Source organism: Colobus angolensis, unplaced genomic scaffold (assembly GCF_000951035.1).
Source record: "Colobus angolensis palliatus isolate OR3802 unplaced genomic scaffold, Cang.pa_1.0 Scaffold192, whole genome shotgun sequence".
In the NCBI taxonomy this organism is placed as follows: Eukaryota; Metazoa; Chordata; class Mammalia; order Primates; family Cercopithecidae; genus Colobus; species Colobus angolensis.
This window is the reverse complement of record NW_012115066.1, coordinates 6021841-6032147: the sequence shown is the minus strand read 5'-3', so window position 1 is coordinate 6032147 and position 10307 is coordinate 6021841. Positions and strand designations below refer to the sequence as shown.

At 33.8% G+C, this 10307-nt stretch overlaps 1 protein-coding gene across 2 annotated transcripts in view; it reads left to right on the top strand.

The window, feature by feature from the left end:
- The window catches only part of LRRC4C (leucine rich repeat containing 4C), a 1309626-nt gene that overhangs the window by 729140 nt on the left and 570179 nt on the right, over positions 1–10307 (top strand). The window lies entirely within an intron of this gene.

The window sequence follows — 10307 nt, the reverse complement described above, 5'->3', positions numbered from 1 at the left end:
AAAAAAAAAAGGATGAGTTCATGTCCTTTTTGGCAACATGGACAAAGCTGGAAACCATGATTCTGAGCAAACTATCACAAGGACAGGAAACCAAACACCACATGTTCTCACCCAGGTGGAAATTGAACAATGAGAACACTCGGACACATTGCGAGGGACATCACACACTGGACCCTCCTGTCGTGGGTTGGGGGAATCGGGGAGGAACAGCATTGGGAGAAATACCTAATGTAAATGATGAGTTGATGGGTGCAGCAAACCAACACAGCACATGTATACATATGTAAGAAACCTGCACGTTGTGCACATGTACCCTGCATCTTAAAGTGTAATAATAAAAATAAAATTAAAATAAAATCTGAGGTTGAAACTGAAGATCAATTAATAGTTAATTTGAGAACTCGAACAAGTTACTTTATCTTGGCTTTCTCCTCAGTAGAATGAGATTACTGTGGAAACTACCACTTTGGCTTGTAATGAGGATTAAATCACATAATGTGTTTGTGTGTGTGTGTATGTGTGTAAAGGCCTGTAATTATTCCTAGACATACAATTAATTTTTACATTAGTATTGTTCTGGATTCCTGCTGCATTTTATATTAATATCAAAGTTTTGGATTTATTTAGTTTTTAACATGTTTTCTCTTCAATTGTATTAAATTTCAATTCAATATTTACAGAAAGAATTAGATACATTTCAGCCCTTAAAATAGTGTAGTTTCCAGAGGGAAAGTATACATAATATTATTATAAATGATATTGTTAATAATAGCTAATATTTATTGAGCATTTACAATGTATCATATCAGGCACTAGCCTAAGCACTTGATATATGTTACTTTAATTAATCCTGATCATAACCCCATGATACAGAAATTATTGTGAATTCTTAATTTTCGGTTGAGGAAACTGAGGTCCAGAGAGATTATTCTATCAAAAACCATTAGGGTTAGTTTTCCAGGTTTCTTGCTCTTCACCACTGTACTTTGTAATCACTACAGTCTATGCAGAGTTACCTAATGTATTGCACTAAAACCTACCCTGGTTAGAGATGAGGTTTCAGGGAGACCATTTTCATGTGATTATTTAAATGACTAAATGAACCGAGAAGTCAAAAATGAATGAGAGGTTGTGAGCTGGAGTAAGAATGTCTTTCTCCATTTCTTTGTAAATTTTTGTTTTGCAAGTCTCTCATCGACACCTCAAATATAAAAATATAAATACAGTAGTCCCTCAGAATCCACAGGGGACTGGTTCCAGGAAACCCAGCCTCCGTCCGTATGAAAATGAAGGGATGTTCGAGACCCTTACATAAAATGATGTAGCATTTGCATATAACCTATGCATATCCATTTATAGACTTTAAATCATCTGCATAGTACTTATAACACCTAATACAATGTAAATGCTCTGTAAATAGTTGTTATACTGTATTTTTTATTTGTATTATTTTTTATAGTTGTATTGTTACATTTTGCTGTCCTTCTCTCTCCCCACAATCTAATATTTTCAGTTCATGATTGGTTGAATCTGAGGATGCAAAACTAGTGAATATGGAGGGTAACCATAACTGAGCATTAAAATATCAAATACATTTTCTATGCAATTATTCTTTTAATGGCTTAATCTTTTTATTAAAATGGTAAGATTAATTATTAAAACACACAATGTTAACACTGATATAGCAAACATAGAGAAAATATATCAACATTGTAGGAAAATTAGAGATCTTATATGCTGATTAACTGTTACCAAGTACTGCGTAATTTAGTCTTATCTCATCTCCACGCTTTCATGAAACAAATATTCTAAGTCATCATGCCTAGTAGGACTTGCTTTTGCATTGCTTCAATGTTAAATTGGAGTTTGCCTTAAATAAAATATTTTGTCTCCTAATTAACTAAATCCTGTGATTATCTCAATCATTCTCCAAGTGTGTAAGGCTGTAAAGCTCTCTCTTTCTCTTTTAAGATAGGGTCTCACTCCATAACCTAGGCTGGAGTCCAGTGCTGCCATCAACCTCCATGGCTCAGGTGGTCCTCCCCACTCTGCCTCCTGAGTAGCTGGAACTACTGGCACCCATTACTGCATTTGGCTAATTTTTTATATTTTTTATATTGTTGTAGAGACGTCGTTTTGCCAAAGTAAGTTCTGAACACAAGTTACATTTTTTTACGTAGATAGAAAAATTTCACAGCCACTTGACCATTTCTTTGAATTTAGACTTTGCCGTAAAAGTTAGACGAGCATTTTACAATTATCGTGTTATCACATTTTGGACCTGATAATCATTTTTTTGTGAGGGCGTGTCTTGTGCATTACAGGATATTTAGCATCATCCCTGGCCTCTTACCCACTAGGTACTAATAGCACCTTCCCCTTATGTAACAACGAAAAATATCTCTAGACACTGCCTAATGTCTCCTGGGGTATAAAATTGCTCCCTATTAAAAAAATACTGTTAAACTATTCTATTAATATTTCTAATTTTTATATTTCTTAAATTTGTTCTGATTTTAAACCTAATATGTTCACTGAAACTATGGATATGGAATCCTAGCTTTTGATATTGATTCTGTGGCCAATAAATTCCTAAGGTACAAATCACATAATCTTACGACATTTTAAAATACAGATTTAAAAAATCCTTTTCACACAGGGGATGAAGGAGTGGGGTCCAAAGACATTGAGTTCAGTGTTAACCAACTTTCATATGGAGGACATCAAAGTGAAAGTGCTCAGTAGGCAGTTACAGATGCGGAGGCAAATTTAGAAAATAGCTCAAAGATGGAGATGCAGGTCGATGTGTAGTCTTAGTGGTGATATTTGAACATGTGAGAGTGTGTATGGTAATCAAAGAAAACTATGTCATCAGAAAAGAGCAGCAATCAGCTTGGCCAAGACAAAATTGTGCTCATGAGGACAGGGAAATATGGACGTCATCTTGTTAGTGACCTCTCATCAATGTTGTTCTAATCTTAACGGAAAGGATATTTTTATGTGATGTGTATAATTAAAAGCAAATATCAATTTTAAACAGAAAGCAATAAAAGAAGGAAATAGAAAATGGAAAGATGAAAGCAAAGAAAGAAGCAAAGGAGAGAGAGGTGGCAAACTTAATTCAGAAGTTAGGTAAAGGTTTAAAAGTTGGGTAATAGAGACTTTTTTCATAAAATCTCTAGACTGATTATTTAGTCAAATTAATTGATCTTCTGGAAGCTAATTAAAGTGCCCTATTGTTATGGTGTTGCTTAGAAGCAACCATATTTTACATTATATTACATTTTTGTTTGATATTCTTGCTTGATAAACAGTGAAAATACAAATGATATATATATACTCGTGTGACCATCAACAGGTTTCAAAACTTCCAAATGCATAATATTCTCCCTTCTGTGAAATCTTTTAATGATAGTAATGTCTGTTTTGTAAAACAGATATGGCATCACTTAATAATTTTATGTATGACTATTGAAATGGAATCAATTTTTTTAAAAGAGTTAGGTGTATTATATTTACAATTATTTCAAATGTGACTCTTATACAGTTATCCTGTCTAACATCCTTTAAGGAATTTACTGTTTCTAATTGTAGAACAGTTACCTCACAAACTCAAACCATCTAGCACATTTTCCAGAAGAGATAAACTAGAAAAAATTTTCTTATTGAAAAGTAAAATGATTTTTAAAATTTCTGTTTCACTCATCTTAATAACAAATCATTAAATAGGATGTGTGTATATATACATGTATATATACATGAAATATATGTATATATAAATATAATGCATGAAATATATGTATATGTAAACATATATACATGAAACATATGTATATATAATACATTGCAAACTTTAGATTGAAATATAAATTTAAATATATACTTCATGTATATATATGCATATATATATATAAAGTATATATATGAAAACATATGCCTATGATAAATATAAATACCATCCCCAAATATATCATTTATATGACATGGAAATGCCCACATGTTTACAATCACATAAGTACAGACTCTTCAGACTTCCAGGATAAACAAAAATATAAATTGTTTTTTATTTTTTTCCACCTTCACTGGATGGGCTGCAAGTTCTCTTTATTACATCTTTTTCATGTTGTTAAACATTAGTATCTACTGAGAAAATAGAAAGAAGGTAGTGCATCTTTGGACCTCTTTTGAGCATTTCTTTTACATAGTGTGTCACATTAATGCTGCCCTACAGGGAAATAATCAAAGAACTTTCAAATAATATTGCGGTTCAGAGAGGAAACATGACAGCAGTGTATCACTGCAAACTGAATTTAATGAGCTTCTTAGCACTGGGAGAGTGACTCTTTGAAACAGAAGCTGTTCAATTGAGATCCTTTTGATTACAATTAAATCTTTTACATTTACCACAGGGACGAGTTTAATCTTAATGAGACACTTTTATGGGAGGTGAAGCCATATGATTTCTATTTTCTTGATCATATAGTGAAAAATTCATAATATAAAGCATAAAAACAAAGTGGTCACTCCTTCAAGGGAAAACAAAAATCTGTACTCTCAAGTTTATTTGAGGGGCATGAGTTGGAAAGAGCTAAGTCAATAATTTGAGTCTGGCATGGATATATGCATACACATAAATGGATGAATAAACAAAAATAGTACTTGTTTTATTTCCGATTCTGCGGCTTTTTCTAAAATACAGAAATCATGTTTTGGGTAAATGATTATTAAATTAAGTGACAAAACTTTTTGTTAAAATGGATCCAATATAGAGATCTTTGTTTTCGTGGAAAGTGCATTTGTATGAGGTTCTATGGTGTAATGGTGAGCACTCTGGACGTTGAATCCAGAAAGTGCACTTGAATCAGATTTTCAAGATAATTCTTCAGCTAATTTTGTCTTTTGTTAGTGTTTTAATCTTGGGCAAGTAACTGAATCTCCCTGTACCACTTTCCATTCCTCCTAAAGTAAGACTAATGTCCCCCACTTAGAGTTCGTGTGATAATTACTTGAGATAAGAATGTGAAATTACATTGCAAACTTTAAATTGATGTATCAATTTAACCTATTAGTATTAACAGACATACATTGTGATTGTGACATTTCTGTAATTTATGCCACAGGGTACTAAGATTTTACCTCTTTAAGCATTCTTATTTTATACACCAAAATGCATAAACAGAGGTAAATGATTATTACAATAAATGAAAAAGAACAATAAAAACCCATGTGTGTTTCTGTAATTCATGTTTCCCCAACCATGAAATATCCAAAGACTGTCTCATGTTTAAACAAAATGACATAACAGGAAAGTAGATGGCTTGAGGGATTTCTTGAGGATTAATCTGTTTGGCATTAGACACAGCTGTACATTTTAGCTAAGTTATCTTCAATCATCTAAGACATTCAGTCACTTCCCAGAAATTGAAACATTCAAAAGTCCCCCTCCCCGTAACTTCACCTGGGAATGTTTGCTTAAAGGATGACATGGAGGGCATCCAATAGTAAAGACTGGATAAAGTTCTGAATTGTAAAGCATTATAACAAATTTTTCTTCTCTACTAAGAAGCTGTGTAATTTAAAATTAAAAAAGACTTCTAAACTAAGTTATTAAGAATTCTATGTCTTTATGTATATTTAATTGAAGACCCTCTATTTTTAGTTTTAGGCACCTAAATAAGATATCTTTATAAGAGTGATGTGTGTATTGTGAATATCCTACAGACTACAGACTAAAATATTAGAGCTCCTTACTGGACTGTCAATCATGCAAGTAATATGAACTCCGTCAATACTCCTTAGGGAAACCTGTATGTAAACAGAAAATATATGTGTGTGTGTGTGTGAGTATTTCTTTGTTGTGTCACTAGCACCAAGCACATAGTTGCTGTTACTTTTTTAATAAACTAGTTAAATGATTTACTGCTGTCATTAAAATAATACACTTGTAGAGATTCCATCAAATTTCTCTTCATCTAAAGTCAAGTCAACATGGCATTGGGAAAAATGCACCGAGATGGGTTGGCATATATGTGATTTTGAAGACATCATAGCTCCTCTCTTCGTTTCCTCATTCTCATATTAAACATGTTAGACATAATAAACTGGGTTAGCCTTCAATATAAATGATTTTTTTTAAAAATAGTATGCTTTCTATACCTACTAATGAAGGGATTTTCTGTGCTGGGTTGAATCAATCTCTGTTGAGCCATTTGGTGTGTACCAGAAGTAATCTGAGATGTTTAATTACTAATTCATTTCAAATAAATTTTGTAATAGGTCTATGACTGTCAAGAGAATAAAGAAAATTCACTACATATTCCTTATAATTTTTAATATAAGATTCTCCTGAAAATATTTCAAAACTTTTCAAAAATTAGATGTGTGTAATGAATAGAGTTAGGTATAGTAGGAATACCAAGGCTTCAGTTATATCGTCTTCAGAGTTATGTGTGCGTGTGGTGGGACAGAGGATGAGGAAGGGGTGAATAGTAGGAAACTCATCCATAAAAACCTGCCTTTTGTATTAGATATGGTTTGGCTGTGTTCCCACGCAAGTCTCATCTTGAATTATAGCTCCCATAATTCCCACGTGTTCTGGGAGGGATCGGTGGGAGATAATTGAATCATGGGGGCTGTTTCCCCTATGCTGTTCTCCTGGTAGTGAATAGTCTCAAGAGACCTGATGATTTTATAAAGGGTTTCCCATTTCACTTGATTCTCATTTCTCTCTTGTCTGCCTCAATGTAAGATGTGCCTTTCATCTTCTGCCATGATTATGAGGCCTCCCCAGCCACATGGAACTATGAGTTTATTAAACCTCTTTTTCTTTATAAATTACCCAGTCTTGGGTATGTCTTTAACAGCAGCGAGAAAATGGACTAATACAGTATTTTTTTTACCCAATTTCCTTTTGACTTTTTTTTGTTTTTTCCCCTTTCCCTCTGTCCAGGAACTTTCCCATTCTCTTCTTTTTCTCTTCTCCCTTTTTCCATTTTCCACTTGAAGATAAAGTAGAGGAAGGACAATAGGTAAGGCAAGACTGCTTAGGATTGAACAAGGGGAAGAATAAAAGGAAAAAATGCTCTTATTGACTCTGTCTTGACCAGAATTGGATTCTTCTCCAAAATACAATGATTGCTAGTATAGAGAAGAATTAAAAGTTAGTAATAAGAGTATGAAGAAACCTCTACCTCAGTGTCAATATAAGAAATGTAAATTATACTAATGAGATAGCTTTTTGTAGCTGTCAAAAGAGAAAAGCTTTTAAAATAATAATAAATGTCAAGAAAGTAAGGCAAAGGGGTCATTCCCTTATACTATACTGCATAACCACAGGGAAAAGCAATTTTTAAATTTCCATTTGTTTTGATATTCTTAAATACTTTGTTATGATTATAATCACATGTGGATAAAGATCTCTGTTCAAGAGTATTAATTGTAATTTTTTAAAATAATAGCACAAGAAGTTGAACAAACTAAGATCAAAAATAGCAGAATGGTAAAATATAATTGCATATCCATATGACAGATTATTATGTAATTGTTAAAATGGTGTTTTTAACCAATACTTAAAGGGAGTAAGCTAACATTAAATTACTGAAAGAAAGTTATGCAGGTATGATCCATAGGTTGTAAAATAGATTTAGGAATCAGGGAATCAGATCCATATGTAGCATCACTAACAGACATCTCAAAGTGTTCGAATTTCCTCTGATTTTTCCTGTCTTGCTTCTTTTAGTATTCTCAACATTTTTATTAAAATGTTAATTCCTTTCATAAAAAGAAAATAATGTATATCCAAAAAGTGCTTTTAGTGTGAAAGGCACTAGCATCTACATAATTTTTTTTTTTTGGATCCTTAAAATAACCACTGTCCTTTCAGCCTCCTTGTGCATTGAGTCTCCTGTGACTCCCTAAGATTCGGTTCAGGGTCACTCTTTCATGAGGCTTTTGGTGAACCTGCTAGTCACTCTTTTTTAGATGTTTTACTCATCTCGGCACTTTCAAAGCATCTGATACACACATATTCATTGAATAAAGGAACAAAGGGTCCCACGACCAAAAATGTATATGTGCAGTATAGAACAAGTACTATTTTCTTCATTTTATAGTTGAGAACTTGAGACTCAGCGATTTCAGCCTATTTCCCAAATGTCAGATTAATGAAAAGGAGCTAAAAGAGAGACCTCTTGACACCATACTTAGTGCTTCTTTCAATATTCTAATATTGAGACCATGAGGCCACAAGAGTCAATAAGAAGTTAATGAATCATCATGTCTTTCCAGATTTTTCTCAGTTTGGGGAATACATCGGTTCTTGAAGTTGTTGGCTAATTCATATAGATATAATACTCCATGTGCCTGTAGCAAAAGGTAGAATTTTGTTCTATTTCTTAGAGTGTTTGTTGCAAAGGCACTAATTTAAAATGCTGAATGAGTAATTCTATATATATATGGTGGGGGTTGTGGTAGGGAAGATAACACCTCACCCTCAGAGATGTCTACTTCCTAATCTCTGAAACCTGTGAATATATTATCTTACATGGAAAAAAAAAAAAAGATGAAGATGTGATTAAATTAAGAATAGTCAGAAGGGGAGATTATTCTGGATTATCCAGATGAGCCCAATGAGGCCATTGTCTCCTTGTAAGTAAAAGAATGAGGCAGGAGGGTCAGAGAAGGAGATGTAATGATGGGGTCAGAGTGATGCAATTGCTGGCTTTGAAGATGGAAGGGAGCTATGTGGGAAGGAATACAGGCAGCCTGTAGGTGCTGAAAGAGGCAAGGCAATTGATTCTCCCCTAGAGCCTCCAAACAGGAGCACAGCTGCTGCTGGCATCATGACTTTAGCCCCTGTGAGACCCAGTTCAGACTTCTGACCTCCAGAACTGTAAGATAATACATTTGTGTTGTGTTACGTTACTACGTTTTGGTAATTTGTTACATTAGCAATAGAAAATGAAAATAGAGCTGTTCCTTTTTCACTCAGGCCACTTTTCTTTCCCCTTCCCCACAAGTCACAAACTAGTGCTGGTGACATATTAGCAATCAAAAGAGATGAGGTCTCTGCCTTTCTGAAACTGATGCTCTGGCGAAGAAAGATAATACACAAATATGTCAGAGGGATGAGTAAAAAAGTGAAAATAAGTGATTAAACTAGACCGAATATAATTAACAGATTATTAAATACACAGAACTAACATACACAAAATTTCCTCCCTTCACTGTGACTCACCAGGATCTTCCTGATCACCACAAACAGAATGGATTATTTCCTCCACAGAGTTTACTTAGCATTTTCGTACAAGCCTCTTTATCATACTACATTAGAATTGGTCCATCAGTTATTCAAAGTGGGAGGAAACGTGTAATGTTTGGTTGTATACTCTGCAGTTAGCACACAATATCTGCACAACAGATATTTAAGGAAAAAATTGACAACAGAAGAGGTGAATATATAGTCAGGAAATAAATACAGAAAAAAAGACACAAATGGCTGGAAATAATGGAAGACCAGAAGGAAGAGAAGGGGGCTACGATAATGACAAAAGAAAGTAAGGAAGACTGAGACATGAGCAGAGTTATGTGGATGAACTTCACCCATCTTATTCCTAGAAACAAGCCAACCTATATCAATTTGTGCAGTTAACGCTTATGAGAAAATTTCTGTGCTGCAATGTATAGGTGCAATATTACCTATGTTTTATTAGCTGCTGGGAGTATGTTTTCTCCTTAAAACAGACTGTCACCATTAGCCTAAGACACTTTGTTGCCTTGTGGCACTTGGAACTTGAGTTCTGTAATGTTTCTGTATAGCCATGGGAGTCAATAAAAAGAAAAACAACAACACAACTCTCTGGCACTTCCAGGGTAATACATTACGAGTGTATAAATACAAAAACAGCATTTAGCTGCTATTACCTCCAGCAAACAGCAATTCTTTTTCTCTGAATTATACTCATCGGTGGACTGTAATTGATTGCTGCTCTCAAATCATTTATTTTATAAAACTCAATAAAAGAAAGTGATGAAAATGTGCCAGATGATTTCCACAGAGGGTAAAAATGAAAGAGCCAGGAAAGAAAGCAGTCTCGATTTCTATTCACTATTTATTTTCTCCAATGCTGTCCCAATTCTGGATGGAAGACTGTTCATTTCTTCTCAGCGGTTCCAGACCTAATGGGCAAAGCAAATTTCCCTGATGTTCTGTTTACCTCATTCTTGTTTTTATTTCCTTTGATAAAGACCTATTGGTATTAAAGATTGCAGGGGGTTTATTTTACATCGTGATTCCAGTTCAATTACTT